The sequence below is a fragment of the Xiphophorus maculatus genome, chromosome 3 (assembly GCF_002775205.1).
Source record: "Xiphophorus maculatus strain JP 163 A chromosome 3, X_maculatus-5.0-male, whole genome shotgun sequence".
NCBI lineage: Eukaryota > Metazoa > Chordata > Actinopteri > Cyprinodontiformes > Poeciliidae > Xiphophorus > Xiphophorus maculatus.
In genome coordinates this window covers 21,526,851-21,548,964 of record NC_036445.1, presented here as the reverse complement: position 1 = coordinate 21,548,964, position 22,114 = coordinate 21,526,851, and the positions used below count along the sequence as shown (strand labels likewise).

Sequence of the window (22,114 nt, the reverse complement as noted above, 5' to 3'; positions counted from 1 at the left end):
CCCAAATCTTTCTTTTTACTAGTTTTTTACTGTTTTTAAAAAGACAGTTTTGTAGAGTGCACAACTGTAGCTGCCCTGTCAATTTTTCCATCCAAAATATAGATCATTGCAGCTCCTCCAGAGTTGCTTCTCTGATGCTTTCCTTGCCTTGCTTGTCCATTTCCCTACATACCTATGTCTTGGTAGCTTTGCAGTTAGGCCATACTCTTTCCTTCTTCAGATGTCAGATTGAAAAATTATTAGTGAGATGCTTCAAATTTGAGAAATTGTTTTTTACATAACCGTGCTTGGTTGATTAGATAGTTTTATTTAATTTTAGTGGTATTGGAGTAAAGGGAGTGAAATACCAACACAAATGTAAATTTGAATTTGGAAAAAAAAACTATGTATTTTTTCTTCTGATAATTATGCAAAAAAATCTTGCTTTTCTTGCTAGCCTTAAATATTAGGTCTCACATTTTTGTACAGCCACCGTTTCTTCAGACTTCAACACAGATGAGACAAAGCAGACTAAAAAAAGAAACCCAACAATTTAGTTAGGAAAGAAGAAGAAGAAGGAGAAGAAGAAGAAGAAGAAGAAACCCTTGACACATGATTTATTTAAACATATCTGTTACCCTAAACTTGAATATAAGGAAAATCTAAGTTCACCTTCTAAGTGAGCATAGGGGCTGTTTGGCTTATATACACAGACATCTGTTAACATCCACATAAGCCCATCGTGTTCTTGCACCAGCTCCAGTCCTGCCAAAACAAATATCACACACAAGCACCTAGTCACCCTGGCCAAGCAGTTAAAAGCAAAGTTTCCACCCTCTGGCTAAACTCAAAGATGTCCATAACTCAGCTTGTGCTTTCAAGTGATTTCACTGAGTTCCACTTCACTGTTTGTATTGTTTTTATTTCGTTTTCTGTACTGCTGCATTGGGGCTTTGCTGAGTGAGCTTTATTGCTGTACATCGTGGGTAGACTGGTAAAACAAAGTCCACTGTGCCTGAAAACACTTTTTTCTTCCTGTGCATTTTATTTTGATCTTTTTTTTTTCAACAATAGTTAACATGGGAATGATAACATAAGACCAATAATCTTACAATTCAATACAGTTTGAGAGAATCAACTTAAATGACGTGTTACAAATAACAAGATATAATAACCTTTTTCACAACAACATATTTTACATGTAACAAGTACATGGAATATGTTAAATTCAATACCATACTACACCTGCAAAACTATATTTCCTTATTTCCGACTTTGTATTTTATTGTGATTTCATGTGATGGGCCAACACAAATTAGGACATTGTCATGAAGTGACAAAAAGGCACATGGTTTTACAAGCCTTGTGTGGATTTTTGTTCAGCTCTCTCACTCGGATTATCCTAGATAGAATTTAGAGCAGCTAAATCAGAAGTCGCTGCATTATTAAACGGTGTTATATGCTGTTAAATTTGATTTTAGTGCAATTACAACTGTTCTGTGACAGCCCTAGATGTTGTGAGAGAACATGAATGAAAAAAAAAACATCATGGAGACCTGGAATCATGCCTAGTAGATCAGGAAAAATGTTATGGAGAAGTTCAAAGCAGCAGTAGGTCACAAAACCTTTGCTGAACTCTTCTCAAATCAATCAACTGAAAAACTGCAGGCCTATCAAGAGATGGCTTTCTATCTGAACAAACAGGCTTTGCCTTGGGATGGCATTAATCAGAAAAGCCCTGAAGAGCACCACTAACAGAGGAGATGCAGATGTTTCACCCAGGTGGCAAAATCTGTGGACTGCTCACTCCACAAATCCTTTGTTCTCATGCAAGTACGAGCAATCATATTAAATTAAGAGAGTAGTGAATATTTTTGTTGTCAGTAGTTATCAAGACCAATATAGTCATGCATATTTGACATTCTTTGTGTTTACATGCTTTTTTCCCTTTCTGTTTTAACAGCTGTCAAATAAAGAAAGTAGGTCAGGTACGTGGGGAGTATGTATTGGAATATAGGCTGTAATAAATCAGAATGTTTGCCTCTCACGCTGAACTGGTGTTCTAGCTGAAATATTTTTGATCATTTCTAAAAACATTCCTTGAAAGTCTGCTCATGTTTTTCTCCTCTGAACTGCTAAAGTTAAGGAAACTCACAAAAACTCACAGCCCAAGACCCCCTGGGGGTCTGTGTGTGTGTGTGTGTGTGCGTGTGTGTGTGTGTGTGTGTGTGTGTGTGTGGGGGGGGGCGTAGGGAGCCTATGTGGATGTGCATATGTATGAATGCATGTCTATCTCTTCAGTTCAGCAGGATACAGGAGGTTAGAGGACAAGGTTAAAGGTCAAAGCCTGACTAAATAATTAGCAGATAGTCTTCCCAGCGACACAGTCATGCATACTTACAAGTACAGCTATATGCGTTGTTATTTTTGAAAAGTCTGGACAGTGTTGTCCTTTATGGCCTCCTTTTCCAAAAACACACTCAAACACGCTTCCCTTCCCCGCCTTCCTCAGTGGCACTCAGACATCGACCCCTCGGTGTGCACAAATAAAGTGCGAGTGCTCTTCCTGCTGACAGGCTATCGGTCAGGAAACAGTGGCGAAAAAATAGGGAGTCGAGAGCAAGAGAGACGCATGGCCAATAGATTTAGCCTGTCGTCATCAAAAGGCCAAAGGTTGCAATAAAAGCCCACTGACACACACATGCATATATATATATATATATATATATATATATATATATATATATATATATACACTGTATATGCATGCACACATTATTCGCAAGCACTTACACACACATATAGGAACATAAATAAACACACAATGATGTTCATCAAAATAAGGTCAAACGTGGAGGGCAGACAGCTGGCTTGGATGTCTAAGAAGAGAGCAGACAGCTGGGGAGTTTTAGTGTCTGCCCTTTCAAGAGAGTCTGGAGGAAAGTTTAGAGAGCACACAAGTGATTTTTTACGACAAGGCTGAGAGGTGTAAGATCGTATTTCGGTTGTTCTGGGTGGACTTTATCTTGATGTCATGTTTAAGGGGTTCGTGACCACTTTGTCAGGATAAAGTGATAAGAAATGGAAGAAGTGGAAGATGAGATATTACAAAGAAATTTTAAATCTTAAAAAAAAAAGAAGATGGTAAAACAAGGAAAAAAAATCCAGTAACAATGCTAATTATAGTGCCACGGTAAAAACAAATATAACACCAGTAAATAAATACAAAATTACTTCTCAACTGATTATAACTAAAACAAACAAAGTTGTCTAATCCAAATTATTTTTATGCAAAAAAAAAAATAAATAAATAAAAAAATAATAATAATAATAGACCTCTAAATCTAATAATTGCTTGTACCACCGTAGAGCATGAGCAAGGCAAGTTTATTTATATGGCACCAATCCTACTAAAGTCTATTTATAGGACATGTTTAAGATGATCTCCACTGTATTTATACCTGAAGTCTTACTAGGCAGTTTCAACATTTATTTGCTGCATAATCCAAGTGTGATTGAGTTTAAAGTCGTGAACTGATATATAGACATTCTTCTTCAGGAATTCTGATGGAGAGCAGATTTAATGTTCTTTTGTGATCTTCTGGTCAGTGATGAGCTCCTAGAATAAATATGGTGGTCCGTCCAATTATGAAAAGGTTATCAACTGATCAATATTTTCCTCATTTTGTGGATAATGTGTTTTGCCTTAAAAATGACATTAAAGCCTTGTTCAGACTTGTGGATGTCAGTCTCTTGGTTTCTCTTGGTTCAAGACATATTAGAAAATTCCATGTTGTTTGCTAGGGACAGTTCCAGGTGTAATGTGTAAACCTATTCATATTTTTACAAGCACAACTGGGATGTCATGACAACACAGCCTTTTATGTGAGTGCAGATTCAGTCTATCTGTCCCAACTCTACACACTCACGGACAACAATTACGACATGCCTTCCGTCAAATAAGGGTATTCAAAGACTCCTGTACTTTCCCTTAGCTCTAAAGAATATTATGAAATATAGGAGTTTTCAAGAGCTATTAGTTTAAATAAATCCAGGACAACGTTCCAAATCAGTCATTTTGGCTCCATTTGAAGTTCACAAAAGTTTCTCTTCAGTTCTTTTTTTCCCACTTATATCTGACCTTAAATAATAATCATTTTATTTGAGCTATTTTTGCAACAAAATAAGAGTCAAAGAATTGGGGGAAAAAAGTTATTTTGCAGATTAAACATTACTACTTGTCCGATTGCATTGGTTTTCCATGTGTTCGGTTGTAAGTTCTTCCTGTAGAAATTATGCTTAGTTGTGCAAAGAAAATCAGTCATGCAAAGGGTTTTTACATCTATTTGAGTATTTAAAGGGGGTGTGTGGAACAAGATGTCTCGCATTTACAGTGTATGATGAATCGGGATGTACAATGGTAATGTACACCTCTGGATTTATTTGTATGTACACAGATTTGTTGACTTCTGCTATGTTTTTGTAGAAAATCCACTTAACTATTAACCAAGAACACATGGCAACAAAAGGCCATTAAAGACTCTTATCTCCAGATTGATATATTAGTTAAAATATTTCAAGTTAAGTTGTTTTTATATAATATTTTCTTGCCATAAAATCTAAGTCTCGGTTGCAGGAGCCCTAATATATTCCCAAAAACCAAGTATGGAAAAGCATAAATAAACTGACCATTCACCACAAAATGAGATGGCAGGCCAGACAGACAGGACAACATGCCTCGTCAAGGTAGAGCAGCCATGTGGGGTAAAGAGGAGCACTTGAGGAAAAGACCCAGAGAAGGATGGAATCGAGCATGTGGTCCTCACAGCAGGAAACCCTGTGGTCATTTCACCCATGGACACACACATACAAAAAAAAAAATCATACTTTCTGATGAAATGAAGGATGCATGTTCAGTCAAACTTTGAGACAAACAAAGACAGGCCTGAAGCTAAATAAAAGGATATGGATGAATGAAAAACCCCAAATACACAAAGAAATGCATGCAAGCTAGTCAATGAAGACAGACAAGCTTGTCCTTTGCCTGCATAGATAATGAAGGGTAAGCTGGAATATACAGTGCTTTGTCTCACTAATGTGTTGCTGTCTAGGTAACAACATTTCATACTTTTACTCATTAAAGAGAAATGATTTTTTTTTTCAAGTTTATATTAATATCTATTATCTCAATTTACCGGTGTTCTGATCTTAAGCAGATGTCAAGAAATCATGAAAAATAAGTCAATTTTATGTGTTTAAAAATTTAACAAAGCACCATAAGACAGTCAGTATAATTAATGGGAGACGGGTATAGCACAGATAGAAGGTGAACACTGAAAGCAAGACTGATATTACATTTGCAAGATCATTCATATTCTTTGATACGATGTGTCAGCTGCACTACAAAAAGCATCCATCTTAACAAGTAATTTCATTTCATGCTCAGGCTCTGAATGTGTGTGGGACGGTTTGCCCCTGCAAAACAGTTTCTAATAAAAAACCAGCTTTATCCCACCGGACACACAAGGTGCACATTGCACTTTTAGATTACCATAATCTGAAAAATATGTAAAACAGATGCTTAGTCTGGCCCTGATCAACCTTTTGGGGAATTGTTAAACATTATAAAGGTTTATTTTTTGTTTGTTTGTTGTTTTGCTTTTTTTTGTAAACTAAAGTAATGAAAGCAGGATGAAGCCTCATGTGATTATTTCTGATTTTAGAGGAGAATAATGGACTTGTAATTGGTCATCAAGTTAAGCTCATATAAAAAAAAAAAACATCTATCTGCTGATATACAGGACGGATGGAATGATGATGGGTGGATGGATTGGTGGATGGAGGAATACAGCTTTAACAAATAACTTTAATTAAATTCAAAGTTTAATGGATACACACTGCAGACTGCTCATTTTGATTAAGTGTATGGAAGTGAACTTTACTAAAATAACACATACAAACCATTTAATGCAAGATCATTACACAGTCACATCTACAAGTGTTAAAATCAGCATCCAAAGAAATTGAGCACAAGCATGCTTATGTGCACTAATAAAAATTGAGCCACCAACCTTTCATCCATCAAACTGTCTGAGTCCAGTTGGGATGCTTTGCAAAAAGAAAGGAAAAAATAAAATGAAAGTAAATCCCACCTCTCCTTGTCTACTCAGTCACAATGTTCCTAATTTGTTGACGAAAAGATGGCCATTTCAAAATGATGTGCAAATGTCACAATGATTCTTATCTCCCCATTTATGGTGAATCTAAATGTAACAAATAATAAAAATCAAGGCATGCCTACAAAGAAGTGTATCGATTTAGATGTACATTGTTTTGAATAGTAAGTATGCATTGGGATGAAGGGAGTAACACTCACACCTACGTTTGAGGCCAGACGTTTACATACACTACATAGAAAGACGTGTATGCCTTTCTTTTCACACCAACATGAAATCAGAATAAATTTTCCAATTTTAGATCAATTAGAACTACCTTTTTTCCCATTTGCTAAATGCCAGAATAATGACAGACATTTTTAAGGAAATTTGTATTACTTTCTTCAAAGTCAAAAGTTTAAATACACTGTATTAGAATTTGGCTCCATTGCCCTTAAACTATAGGACTGAGGTCAACTGTTTTTGATTCCTTTCCACAAGCTTCTCACAATAATTGGAATTTTGGCCCAATTCCTCCTGACAGAACCGATGTAAACTGAGTCATGTTTGTAGGCTGCCTTACTCACACATGCCTTTTCAGTTTTACCCGTAAAATTTTCGATAGGATTGAGAGCAGAGCTTTTATTTAAAATCAAAATGATAAGATGTCATTTTAGAACTTCTGGCTTTATTTGACATATTTTAATGTCAAATAAAGAAATTCTTTAAAGAAATGCCCACATTGTTCCAAATTTTGTCAATGGTTCCATTCTGCACATAACTTACTTTTGCATAGAACTTATTCACAGAGTGGCCAAAAATAAGATGTTTTTAAGATGGACAAAAAACAAAAAAAAAGCCTTTAATAAACTTGGAATCTGGAAACTTACTTTCTGATGCATTTGTGTTGTAGCAGGCTTATATTATTATGTAGCCATGTGACATTTCAAACAAATGGGAGCAAAGACTCAGACTAACTACACAGCGCCTTGTCTTTTTCTAAATCAAGCGGGGGAAACTACGTATTACACAATGGCTCTGTTGTATTATTAGCCCCTCAGAGGAAGCTGCTAAGTTGTTGGATCAGACTCCAAAAAAAAAAAAAAAAAAGAAAAACAGTCTGGGAAAATTTGGGCTTCCTGCCTCATAATTCAGTGTTTTCACGTCAAAGTACCTTTGCCTTTCTTCTCCTCCAGTCCAACCTATAATCCTGTTATTTGTCTGACTGGAAGTTCACTTAGATCTAATTTATGAGAAATAAAACAAATTACAGTAATCTCACAGAATCAAAGATACAGACTGATCATACTTACAGCAAATTTGTGTCCCACTTAAACGCTATATTAAACCAACTGTCATTTATGCCCACATAGATTACTGTTTACAAGTCGCATATAAGTAAATTGGATTTTTTTTTTCCTATGCACATTTGTAAAAACTTAGGGAGTAAGTAAAGAAGAAAGAATAAGAAGTATAAGTGAAATAAGAATATTAGAAAATTGTTAGATATGATCCCTCCAAGTTGCTGTGGTTGGTATCTCTGTATATCCTCAGCGCTATAAAGACTATCTGTCTGACCTCAGCTGAACTCAGCTCGAAGGCAACAGCAACCTCTGCTGCTGATGTGAAGCTAAAAGGCAAGATTGAAGAGCTAAAACAACCAGTCAAGTAATCATGGAAAAAATATATATAAATTCCACTCCCTTTATTGTACATAATTTTTGTTCAAATACAATATTCCTCTTTTATGTACCATTTATAATTTCTGTATTTGTTTTTTTCATATGAAGCCATTTGTTTGGCAATTATCAAACGGCAATACACAGTGTTCCAAATTATTATGCAAATTGGATTAAAGTGTCATAAAGATTAAATTTTTTGTTGTGCTATTAAATTTATAGATGGTATTGTGTGTCAGGGCTCTTTGAATCACTATAATTAATTTCAGAGAGCTAGGTTGATTAGTTTGTCTGGTGAGCTCAATTAAAGGAAATCTACTTAAGAAGGATGTTCCACATTATTAAGCAGGCCACAGGTTTCAAGCAATATGGGAAAGAGAAAGGATTCTCTCTCCTTTCTCTCCTAAATGATCAATTTTAGTGAGGATGAGAAATTTTGGTTTTAAAATGTCCATGTTGTGTTCTGAATCAATGTGACAAACATTTCATTTTCTCTGACAAAAATCATTAGGTAGTGTAGTGCAATACGACAAGGTATGAAAACATTAGATATTTAATGAAAACTGAAGTGTTATTGTACTGTGAAGAGATTTGTGGCTGATTCAGAACAAAGATGGGTTTGTACAGATAAAGGCAGAATGAGGAAGGTTTCTGTTAGACAAATTCATCGGATTTAGAGAGCAGCTGTTAAAATGTCCTTACAAAGCAGCAAACAGTTATTTGAAGCTGCTGGTGCCTCTGGAACCTCAAGATGGAAGATCCTCCAGAGGCTTGCGGTGCATGAACCTACTATTGGGCCCCTAACCAGAGCTCACAAGCAGAAACAGTCGCAGTGGGCCCAGCCGTACATGAAGATTGATTTTCAAACAGACTTGTTCACTGTTGACTGCTGTCCAACCCTGGATGGTCCAGATGGACGCAGTAGTGGATTGGTGGTGGATGGCCACCACGTCCCAACATGGCTGTGACGTCAGCAAGGAGGTGGTGGAGTCATTTTTTGGGCCAAAATCATGGGGAGAGAATCATTGGTCGGCCCCTTCAGAGTCCATGAAGGTGTGAAAATGACCTCAGCAAAGTACATGGACTTTTTGACTGATCACTTTCTTTCATGGTTAAAAAAAACAGCCGTACCTACAGCAGCAAAATCATCTTCATTCATGATAATGCACCATCTCATGCTGCAAGGAATACCACTGTGTCTTTGGCTGCTATGGGCATGAAAGGGGAGAAACTCATGGTGTGGTCACCATCCTCCTCTGACCTCAACCCTATTGAGAACCTTTGGAGTTTCCTCAAGCAGAAGATCTGAGGATGGAATGCAGTTCATATCAAACCAGCAGCTCTGGGAAGGTTTTCTGACATCCTGCAAAGAAATTCAAGCAGAAACTTTCCACAAACTCACAAGTTCAATGGATCAAGAATTGTGCAGGTGAAATCAAAGAAGGTTCTATGTTAACATGTAACTCGATCTGTTAAGATGTTTTTGATTGAAACGGCTTTTGATTTTAGTACATGTGACCACTTAATGCTGCACATTCAAAGAATGACCGTTTGCAGTACTTCATAATCCATAAAATGTTTAGAAAATCTGCTGTGCATAATAATTTGGAACAGTGCATTTTGAGTTTTTTTATTTTTGAAAAAAATACTGTTCTCATGGGGAGCTTTGTTCAGTAAAATTTGATTTATACTGTAATAGTTCATGACTTGAAAATTATACTGACCATGATTTGCATTGACCATTTAAGAAAATCTGAGAAAATATCACTTGCATAATAATTTGGAACACAGTGTATAAAATAGTTACAGGGCTGCACAGCTGCTAGCATTGCTGCCTTGCAGCAAGAAGGTCCTGGGTTCGAATCCCAGCCCAGGGTCTTTCTGCATGGAGTGTACATGTTCTCCCTGTGCATGCATGTGTTCTCTCTGGGTACCCCAGCTTCAGGTAGCTTCCTGGTGTGTGTTAACACACTACCATGATGACATGAGAAATTACTTTAGTGAGGTAACTGTTCGTGGTCAACTACCTGCAAAGGGTTGTGAGGTCATTAAAAAAGGAAGTCAGTCTACTGTGACATTAATATTCACAAGTGGAAAACATTTAGGACAGCTGCCAGTCCTTCCCAGATTAGGTTTGGCAGGGAACCTACCCCAACTTCAGACCCTGAAAAGTTTAGAGAAATTGCAAAAAAAAAAATAATAATAATAATAATAATAAATACTTTATTATAGGTATTAATGATGGCAATCAACAAAATGAAAGATACAAATTTTAAAAAATGGTCGGATTTGATGGTTCTATATATAGACTGAAATGTGAACAAGTGCAACAGACAGACAGACGAGAGCAGGATGAAATAAAGAGGAGGAAGCATGATTGTGAGAGAGAAAAGCGATGAGGGAAAGGTGAGTGTGTGGTGAAAAGCCTAAGATGAAGTATACGTCATAGTGCTTGCACAAGAGAGCAATTGTAAAAGAAGAGAAGTGATGAATTCAGAGAATGGCTCAGTAAAGACCTTGGTTCCACTAAAATACATTTTCTTGTGCTCCACAAGAGAAAAAAATGCTTTAGCATTCCCATTTTCACAGCAAAGAGCCTACCTTGGTTGTTTGAATGGGTACTTGGTTAGAGGAAAACAGTTTACTGTAGTCTCACATGAAATGTCCAAGGTTACAGCAACTAGCTGTGCTGCCTTATTTCTGACATGAAAGGGCATAAACCATTATAACATGTGCTGTGATGCAAGCCAATATATTTTGCACTATTCTGTACTTATTCTGTTAAAATTGCAACAAGAGAATTATAGAAAACACAGCAGAGTCTAGTTTGATATAGTCAGATGGACTGCATTTGGTATTACTTTGTTGTTCTTCCTTAACCAGTATAATAAGCTTTGCATATTCCCATGTGCTGCAGGGTTAACTATTTACTCAACACCTGGAGAATTTTGAGCTATATGTGTTTTACAAGCAAGGAGTTAGCAAGGAGGAATATTTGATCAGCTTCTTAAAAGAGGTTTTCAGTGAACTAATTTAATACCAACTAATTTAATACCAAGGATAGGGGGGCAGCCGGGTTTAATGACAGAAATTTTAGTATCTGCCCCAAACAAAGCGGAAAGCAAAAAGTTGATGTGGACAAGAGTTGTTATTTTGTGCTACTAGCTGCTTTGTCACATCATCAAAATGTATGAATCTGTATGGCATCTAACTCCATCTACATTTCCTACAGACACTGTATGCACTGTTATTTTGCCTTCAGTCTTTTTTTCAATTGAAGAACCCCCATGATACCATCACTAAATGAACAGCAAAGACAAAATCTACTACAAGGAAACTACTCTCCCCAAATAATGTATTAGAGTTGCCAGTATCCTCAAATAAACATAAGAGTTAGACGTGTATCATCAAAATAAAGGTAGTATACATTTAAACATACTGACAGTGCAAACTAATTTCTTTGCATCAATACTATCAACTACAGCTTTAATATTAAAAAAGCACAAACTTTTCATATTGACATTTGCCCTATAAGCTTAAAAATAACAGAGTAACTACAATTTCCACTTGATTCACCTGAATTATCCCATGAGATAAAATATTGATTAGAAATTACACTGAGGTTTTGAGTATTTCATGAATAAAAAAAACACAAAACAAAAAAAGAAAACAGAGAAATTTCTGTGGCAAGCTCTGTTTACAAGAACCAAGCGAGAAGCACTTATAAAGACAGACAGTTCACACATACCTGCAGTACTCACAACTCTGTGCAAATTTCCTGCAAACACATCTACACATGCAGAGCTTTCTTTGCAAAACTTCAACAAATGTCATGAGAAGCTTTTTCACAAACAGACGCATAAATGTTGCAAGAGCCTCTGACAAATTGGATCACATTACTTTGCAGAACATGTCGGGTTGTTTTATTTTTACAAACGTGCATAAATGCCGAAGGTCTCACGTGCACACATGTGCAGCATGACTGTTTGCCTCCCACTTGCAGTGTTTGTGACGCATAGGAAAAGTCATTAGGCCCACACTTCCTCTCCAAAACTGAGGAGAAGGAAGAGTGGTTGTCTTACATGAAACGCACAGGAAATGTGTGGGTGAATGCCAACATAATATGTAAGTGTGTATGCATGTCTCCTAGTCAAAGGTTCAAGCCCCTGGGGGCTGGCGACCAAGGTCTTGTAATTGCTTGCCTTTGATTGTGTTCATGGAGTAGACTGCAGCCCACAATTACAGTCATTTCGAAAACTTAACTAATGGTTAGCCTGCTTCACAGACAAGATGTTGTGAGCTCAACACAAGTCAAAAGGTCTCCTTCACATTTTCAGTTCAGTTTGGAATGAATATCATTAAAACTGTGCACTATTTAAAGTCACTTAATAAAACATTTTAATATGTATAATACTTTGACGGTGTTATATCATTGATGTCTTTTGGCATTTTTCTCATAAAAGGCAACAAAATGTAAATGATCTCAACATATAAAGCAGTAGTTTCACAAGTTTCATTTCTCCCCCTTTAAACATATGAACAGCTTGAACTTCTGCTTTTCAGTGGAACTCATGGTTATAATTGTGTAACTAATCACTTGATATCTAAGTAGGGGTGTGTGTGTGTGTGTGTTTCTCATGGGTTTTTCTTTGCAGGAGTTTATGATTTTGCATAACGTCCAAACCAGCACTTCCTTGTTTGTCTGCCTATGTGTGGGTTGCGTGTTTATCTGCATCCTCAGACAGCATCAACAGCTTGTGGTGTACATATGAATGTATTCATGATGTTGAGTAGGTGTATTCTGTATGTATGTGTCAGCAGAGGAATTTATTTTATTTCAGCATAAGAAGGCAGGCAACAAGGTGGACAGAGACAGACTGGAGCAGCTCTGGAGCTCCAACAAAAGATGAAGACAGGATGGAAGAAAATGTTTGCCTATGTCTACCAAAGCATTCCTTCATCCCTTAAATATGTAAACCTAACCCAAAGTAAAACAATACCGGGTGACTGACAACCTGTCTGACTTGCGTATGTATGAACGTACCACCTACACACAAAAATGCTCACACAAGTGATCTAATTTGAACACTGGAGCTGTGCTTGTTGATGCTATGAACATCTGTCACCCCAGCCAGATTCAGACAACCACAATATAAACAAAACAAAAACGTGATCATGTGCGCACAAATACACACTGTAACCCCATGCCAGTTCCTCTATATTATACACAAAAGCCACGTTGAGAGATGTTTTGAGTGACTTTCAAAGCAACGCTTGATACAGAAATCTAATGTCATTCTGTGTTTTAATGACTTACTTAAAAAAATAATAATAAACCTTTAATTTTGAGAAAAGGTGTATTTTTCATAGCTATACTTTTGCACGCACTCTATGCGGTCATGGTCTCCACATGGTGTCTGCAGAATTGGATAGCAACTAGTTTAATTTACTTAAGTTACTTTTTTGTTTTTAACTGTCTTCCGCATACATTAATAGTTAATCATAGCCAAACCAAACCTATTTTTGGACAATACATGCAAACACTCTGGGATGGAGGAGCTGGGCACAGAGGGCTCAGTTCTTATGCTAGTTCAGTGTTAGCTAGGGTTATGGTACTCTCTAACAGCAGCATTTGAGAAGTAGCAGGGGGCAGCAACCTTTTGTGTGGATGCTCGGCCCATGTCCAGAGTGGTGGACTCCAAACATTGTGAGGCTCAGGAGCTCACAATGTTTGAGCTCCTGAGCTCAAACATTGACCTCAGGACCAAGATGGTGGTCGCCCATCCATCTTGACTCTCTCTGCCGCCAGGGGCTAGTTGACCAGGTAGGGTGGTTATGCATCCTCCCTGCCAAGTTCCAGTGGTGAGCTGGTGCCTGCCCACCAAACTAGAGGCTCTATGGGGATCTCCACTGTTGGACTATTTTGCTGCCGGGAGTTGGTGAGGATCTTGGGTTTGACATGGAGATGGGGGTGCAGCAGGGTCAGTGCCCAGCAATTCACCCTGTGCTTCTTTTGACCTGCAAGCTGCTGCTTCTTTGCTTGGCTGACAGCCTACCCCTGTGCAGCACACATGACTGCCTTGAGCTTTTGCAGCTGGTTTTGAGTCCACCTTTCCTTTGCTGCTCTTGGGTTGTGAGTCTTCCACCATTCTTGCCACTATAACACCCATGCACCTCCAGGTGAACAAACATGTTGACATACACCTGCTCAACACAATTATTTCTACACGTGCTCACACACATGCACACATAAACTCCACAATGGTTAAAAGTCTTAGAAATGTGATATACTTTTAATACATCAGTCTGGGGTGCATACTTTAATTTTGGATGCAGTCTGGATTTCATCAAGTCAACTACACAATTAACATACCATCCTAAAATATCCTTTTAGTAAAGCAAATATGCCCTTGCACCTGTAGGCAACCATTTTCTTCACATACTATTGGTAAAATACCAAAAACAGGGCATGGGTACAAATTAAAAAAAAGACAGAAATGAGACATTTATGGCAAGTCAAAATATATAGAGTGTTTAATAAAACTGAGTACGACATTTGCTTTATATGCAGTTTCTTTCTTAGCCATATTCCAACTTCACAAAGGGACATAATAGGTTTGCATAGACTCTGCCTTGATTTTAGCATTTTTAACAGCATGCTCAGCAGATCAAAATACCATAATTAATATGTATTTTACTGGGCTTCATGTTATCTCTTTAACCCAGTTCAAACCAAATCATAATTTTGTATACTTTGATATTTTCACACAAAAGTATTGTTCATTTTACAAGTCTGTTGACTTTCAAACCCATTGTCAAATTTTCAAACTTAAGGAACCAAACTATTTTCTCTCATTGATGACAAACAACCCTCTCAAAAGGAAGCTAGGACAGCTGTCTTGCAAGATTCCCAAGGGCACAGCATGCTATACTGCTGAATTACCACCAGCAAATAGACTGTCAGGTGTTGTTTACTAGCACGAGAACCTCTGAGGCAGCTCATGTATGATAAGTTCCCTTCTGAATCTTCCAACCAAAGTAGGAAATCCCCTATACACAACCGACTCTAAAAACATACAGATGTTCAAAAAAACATGATTTCCTTTTTTTTTTTACTTTTTGGCATAAAGTTATTTTTATCCCATTTAAAAAAAAAAAAAGAACTGTCAGAAATTTTTATTGCAAAGAATAATTAAAGTTTATTAAGTCTATTTTCAGTGATGTTCATACAGATCCATAAATATTGGAAAAACAACAAAAAAACAAACAAGTATTAATTTTAGCTTTATGTATCTGCAAAGCTTCTCCATCTCTGCAAAATGTTTCATTCCCTCCCTTTTAACTGTGAGAAGCAGGTTCATAACATTACTAGGTCCCTATTTCCAGTCTCAAAGTGCAAACAACCCACACAATGTTGCTGGTACCATTTCAAAACTGTTAAAGTTAGAGCAGTTTGCAAAGGGCGCCTAGCAACAGTTAGCGACCCTGTCTCTTGGCAGTTTGATTAAACTAAGAGTGTTATCACTTCTAGTGTTAATCAGTGCTCATCATCTTGAAATATTTCACTGTCTTCAGTTCTCATCCATAAAAACATGTTCTCATTAAACGGCATCAACATTGATTATCAGCTCTTACCTTAATAATTGCTGCTAAATAATAGGCAACCTATTAAAAACATTCTGATGTTTTTTCATACTTCACTTTAACAACTAATTACCACATGAGACCAGGAAACACAGTTGCTTTAACCTACGGAGGTAATTAGTGTATATTGCTACTAAAAATGCACATTAGAGAGTAATGCCTTACCTGTGTGGTGTAATTCCTGAGTAAATTCCTTTTGCAGAGGTCTGGAGTTGGAGAGGATTCCTACAGTGTTAATTAAACCGTCTGTCTTGGAAAGAATTAGGGTCGTGATCTCCCAGACCTCAGTACTCCCACGCTCCCTGAGAAGACAGGAGAGAAGAAAGGAGACTTAATGAAGGAGTAAAAAGATAAAATGGCTTAATGAACCACCTAACGAGGCCTGTGGCCATTTAATAATCGCTTATTACAGCTTAATTAGAGCAATAATCTAGTTTGTTTGGAGTCATTCATTGTTGACTGGTGGCTGATTGTGTTTTTATGGCAACTGGGTAAACAAGGAAGGGTCGACGTTCCACAGGGCACAAGACAGGTTTATCGGCGTGTCTGTATAAATCCGTTGTAGTGGATGCTAGGCAGTGGTTAGACTTTTTCAAGCATTAAAAAGATGCTACAGAGAGACAGAAAAATAAATTGTCTTGCTCATCTAGTTTAATTTGCGTTTGTTGGGACAGATGTTCAGATGTTCTCTGATCTTAAACTAAGAACAAACTAGCAGTGATTCTCAACCCTGGTCACCAGGTTCCACTGTCATGTTTTTGTGTTTCTCCGATTCAAGTGAATCAGAAAAAGGTTATTCTCTAATTATTGCGAAACCTCCTCAGCAGAAGCCTGTTAATCACCCATTTGCAAAAGTCAGGTGAGTAGCTGGGAAACTTAGAACATGCAGCGAATTGGACGTTGAGAACTGCAGCTATAGTATCTATAAAAATTTTATTTTTTTTTTTCTGGGACAACTGTATACAATTTGGGCATATTTTTCACCAAGTGAATTACTTGGTACTAGTCTCTCAGAGCCATGCAAGTTCTCCCATGTGGTCAATGTGCAGCCAATGCAAGACCCTCAAGTTGTGGGCTTGGCATCAGGACAAAAAAATTGCTTTCAATAAACTCCAAATATTAGGTTGCTGCACGTCTGTCTTCGCAGTGAAGGATGCTTATTTATAACACAGGCAATTTCTGGTAAGCTTCATAGCATTGAACGCTACGGTTGGATAAAATATAAAATCTCAACACAGTCCATGCCTCCAGGAAGCAATTGTTTCTCAGTAGTCAAGAGCCCAGTTCCTCTGTACAAAACAAAGTGTAGTACAAGGAGCTAGTTTTTACCAGACTACTAATTACCCACTGCAAGTAATATAGTGATTAATTTATATTTCTTTTTGTCCAAGTAATGCTGTCCCTCAAGAATTATTCATGGTTTGATTTCAATCGGTCTTAGAGTATGTTTATATGATGATTCTAATGCAGAGAAGAGACAGATTTTCAGCTTGATGCCATCAGACTGATCTCTCACCTTTTATTTTTGCCTTTGCAGGAAACAGTTCTTAATTATTTTAGAGTGAGCTCACACGTTACTTCATCTTGGTGTCTAACTTTGTCAAATAATGATCCACGTGCCTTGTTTGCCTGATGATTCAGTAAGCACATTGATTCACCCACTATAGAAACAACAATGCAGGGTCTTTTTCATAGGCATTAGCATGACTCAGATGAATCACAAACCAAGCACTATGCCAGGGGAGCCATCTAAAGAGTAATGCATATAGGGAACACGTGAGGCATCAAATTTTCATTACTCCTGCTGGGATCCCATCACCCTTTCAAGGGCTGACTCAGTCTCAGCATGGGCTGTATACTGCTGGTATTTGGCATCCAACAACTACTCTTATGTCTATGGTTCCCTGCACTGATTCTGAATGATTCATGCTGTATCAGTGTTTCAGGCTGGTAAAATCCTTACAAGAAAAAACTTCATGGACTTTCGAATGATTACTGATGCTATCAATGAGAGAAATTAAATTTTCTTTCTTCCACATTCCGATGATAAATCTGAAAATGTGCTAATAAATAGATTTGCTTATTTTTTTTTTCCTACAGTGAAGTGATGGTAGCTTTCTTACATGTTGAATTTAAAATCCTATAGAGTGATTTTAATCTCTCTTCTGGTCTGAATTCAATCTATAGTCACCGGCTGCTGCACTGGCCAATCGGTGATGATAGTCGTCAACATTGTTTCATTGCAGGATTTTAAATTGGAATGTCAATTTGTTATATACAGTACTTGATAATCAGTAAAAAAAAATGCTTGCACACTCAGGTATATTGAAACAGAGACGCACAGAAGTTTTGGTCACCAACACTGCTGGATTTGAAGTCCCCTGCTCTAGCCTGATTAGCCAAATGCTGTCATGTAAGATGGCCCAAAAATAGTCGGAATTGCAGTGAACGTGTCCAAATAACTTTGACTATCTTCCCAAGGCAATAAGAAAAGAGGCTCTCAGTTTAACTATGTTTCACAGTGTGGGTTGTTTGATGGCTTAAAAAGAATCCAAAAGCTATCCATGACCTCACTAATTCCTGGAAAGAATCAGTTGCATGTCAAGCACACTGTGCAACATTGAACAAACATAACTCATGGGATGTGACAGAAATGAACAGCCAGTTGCAGTAAGTCAGATGAGGACAATACAACTTGTGTGAACAGACGCATACAAGCGGAAGCCATCTTGCTCAGTTATTTGTAAAATCCTCACCACTTTGCCATGTTCTGTGTGTGCAGTAATATGTCATTGGCTTTTGAAGGATGCTCTCCATAGTGGCATAATGTCTAAATAAACAAATACACATATAACTAATGTCTGTAGAAAACTTCAGACATCTAACAAATACAATTTTTTTTAACACAGTGATCATGATTTCCCACCACACTGTCATTTTCAACACGCCAATTCAAATGTTCTATACACATCTATATGTGATAGTATTAACTCGGGTGGAATTATTCATTTTGGGTCTTACCTGCATTACAAAGCTGAAAAACACCTTTTAAGTTCTAAATCTTAAGAGTTTCTAAAGGACATCGCCTATTTGAACATTTCCAACAGTTTTGGACCTGCCATTTGTCACATTTTAATTTGGGATGCATGCTAGATAAAGCCATATTTAGTTACTCCATACACTAAACTGCGACAGTGTAAGAAATATGTCATTTCCCCTAAAGGGTGAAAGAAGTGTTGCTCCAGGAACATATTAAACGATTTGCTCTCAGAACATCACACAGAGATCTGTGACAGTATTTCATGAAGAACGTTTGAACCTTTTGCGTCGCAGCTCACAGACCATGTCTCCCATGTCTCTGACACTCTACTAAAATAAAATCCCCCCCTTGTTCATTTCCAGACCGCCAAACAGCTGATGACTCCCGTCGACGAGCCAACAATTTCCATCCCTGTCATATGCTTTCTCCTGTCTAGACACATGTCAATTTTACATCTGCGGTTTTGGCATGACAGTTATTGTTCTGCGGTGTGTGAATGATGTCAACAGATTTTTAACATGGGAAAGCTGCTAAAAATTATTCGAACGATGCCACCAGATCATGCCATTTACACTTTTCTGCTCCCCACTTCTGACAGTTGTATGAAAAGAAAAGAAAGAATAATCTCATCTCTGCAGGTGTGTAAATCTTTGACATTTCAATCTGCTCTAATGAGCTCAGGGAGACAATGATGATGTCAGCGGTAGTCATGGCAGTTCCAGTCAGGGCATTGGTCATAGTGTTGACTACACTGATGGTATTCTTCCATAATGATTTTATTCGTTTCCTGTTTAATAGCATTAGCCGCTTGTTATGTGTCTCCTAGTAGATTTGAATTGACTTACAGAAAATGAAATCAAATTTGCTCACAGTTGGCATAGTTGGGTATGTTGATATTTTTATAATATATAAAGGTTTCACAAATCATGCACTGTATGTTAGAGTCTGGAATAAGTGTTGTGTAATTCAGTCTGGATTTATTGAGCAAAGAAAGTTCTTAGCTCAATTTCAGTTTCCTCCTTTGACACATCTATGTTCCCCTTAGTAAGGCACTTAAACCCAAGTTGACTACCAATTGATATATGAATGTGCGTATCTTTGTGAGTGTGACTCTATTGTAAAGAGCTATCACTGGTCAGTAGGACTAGAAAAGTGCTATACAATTCAAAGAGAATACAATACAAAGAACCATTTAACTTTGATGCTTGCATTAGCTGCTTGTGTCCCTCCGTCACCATTTGCTTTTGTACAAAATACCCAAAAGGCTACTACACAAATAATTTATACATCTTTGCTACTTTTGTAAGTGTTCTCCTACAATTAGTCTTCATTAGATGACTATGTCAACACTACATTGCAGAAAAAAAAGATTTAGTTTTATTCTAGTTCAGTTCACATGTCTCAAAAGAAACAGCATGGGGCAATGTAGCACGTTGTTTTGATGTTCTAACATTGAAAGAAACATTTTCAGTTATGGCATTTTCTATATCAGATGTGCCTAATTATTTACTTATCTCTGATATCACTTGTATCTAGAAGGTAGCACTCAGAGAGCGTTAGAATAAGGATATTAAAGTCTCAAGAAGGTATCCTCTGTCTTTCAAACTATCACAGAGATGGTCCATCAAGAAACTCTTGGGACACATTTTAACACAGCATGTGCCCTTGTTAGCTGTATTTTCTAACAAGTCTAGCAAAGGTCTCTGACACAAACTTGACAGGTTAACTGTTATCAAAAAGCCATGTCTATATAATGGTTGGACATCATTTTTACGTTATGAGCCTGGAGCCTTTTGTTTGAAAACCTTGAGCGGGCCTAAAAGTCAGTTGTGATTGCATTATTATGTACATATTTTGTTTCCAGCCTGTTACACTTAGATTAAAAAAAATACTAAATATTTTTTTTTGTATAGAGTGAAAATTCAGAATTTACCAATCTAACCACATTTCAAACAGAAAACTTCTTCTTTCTGCAGATCCTCTCAGGGTTACAGTGGTTAAAACGAAGGCCACAGTCACATATCAGTGGATAAGTGTGCTCTGTTCAAATCCTTTAAATGACTATAGATGAGTCAATGGTGACCAGGCAGCCATATAGCCAATCCCAACATTATAAAACCTCCAAAGGTATGTTTCTTCTCACTGGAAATAATGATGTTTTGAAGTGGCCCAGTCTGTCCAGATATTCTGTGGAAAGAGCTAAAGATATGGTTGTTGATTAGAAGGCCTTCAAACCTGAATGACTTGGATCTCTTGATCATTGAGAAACCACCACAATAACAATGGAGCATACACAAAGCTCAGGTATGCAAATGTCAAGAAAATCGCACTGACGGCAGAACTTTATTCACACTTTCATTTATTCAAGAATTTTGCAGTAAGACAATATCAGCCTTAAGCAGCTATTATTTTGTACAACTTTTGGAGCTTTGAATATCCCCATCTGATAATACTTATTATAAAAGGCCTCCTGCCTTATTTTCATTTAATAAATTGCTGAGATTGTAATATAATTCCCTAATTATGGTAGATAAAACCCAGAGCACTGAGTAACAAAATGAAGGGAGTGTCCTTATTTTTGTTTGTCTTCACTAGTTTCTGTTGTTTTCAGCAATTTCTCCTGTTTCCTACCACCCTCCCAGTTACACCCTCAGTGTTTTAAAATATATCCAGTTTTAAACAGGGCATGATGTCATTCTGCCTGAGGGGCTTTCCCACATTCATGGCTCAGCTGATAACACATGTGGTGGAAAACTGTTAAAACACTTGGGCGTAGCATTTCCAAACTCCTAACCCGTATCAACCTTTCATGAGAATGGCTGCAAGGAGGGGACTGTTTTACCTCTGCAAGCAATCAGCAGCTTTAAACCTCATCATGCATCTGATTGCACTGAATAAATGCAATTGTTGCAGGGAACTTAAAGGGGAGACATTATGCAAAATTGACTGAGCTTTATAACATGTTATAATGTTATTCGGTCATCAAGCATACCTGGAGTGTTGCTTTGATTCTTTCATGCATTTTTGAGAAATCCTTGAATCTCCTGTAGCAGACCTCTTAACACCTGCTCATACATAGTGCCGCCTATTTACCCAGAGCTCCAATTTGGAGCTTTAGTCCCCAACTGAGCTTCCACCTCATAGAGCACCCCTCTCCCTTCTCCACACAACTACACCAGACTAGCGGCAGCAGCAATTAACACACACCTGCTGAGCTTATTGTGCAAACTACAACGCTCCTTAGAACGGTTGTTGTGATGACGTGCTGAAGGGGCATTGTCGGAAAGGGCAGGAGGTTCTTAAAGGGACAGAGGCCAATTTCAAGGTGTCAGATACAACTATGATGCAAAGTCAAATTTCTTGGTTTTTGATATATATTACATAGTTACTTGCTTGTGGTATAAAATGCCAGTATGTGCCTGGAAAAAACTTAATACACCTCCACTTTTAAAACCTTATAGGTGCTTTTAAAAGACAATTTGCTAAATCTTGTTGAATTTTACATACTTTGAGCATAATGAGCTCTATAACCCCACCTTTGGGAACAATGGTTGCTCAAAAAAAGGTTTAAAAATGAGTTTCTGTTACTTAGTCTGTGCCTTTAAAACAGGATAATC

The 22,114-nt window shown here is 37.4% G+C and overlaps 1 long non-coding RNA gene across 6 annotated transcripts in view; it reads right to left on the bottom strand.

The window, feature by feature from the left end:
- The window catches only part of LOC111608197, a 126,181-nt gene that overhangs the window by 48,321 nt on the left and 55,746 nt on the right, over positions 1-22,114 (bottom strand). For 5 of the 6 annotated variants that reach the window (XR_002752589.1, XR_002752588.1, XR_002752591.1 and 2 more), the window contains one exon: positions 15,623-15,759. This is a non-coding gene — a long non-coding RNA (uncharacterized LOC111608197). Of the gene's footprint in view, positions 1-6,050; positions 6,088-15,622; positions 15,760-22,114 lie in introns of all 6 variants that reach the window. The other variant, XR_002752593.1, reaches the window with a different exon arrangement.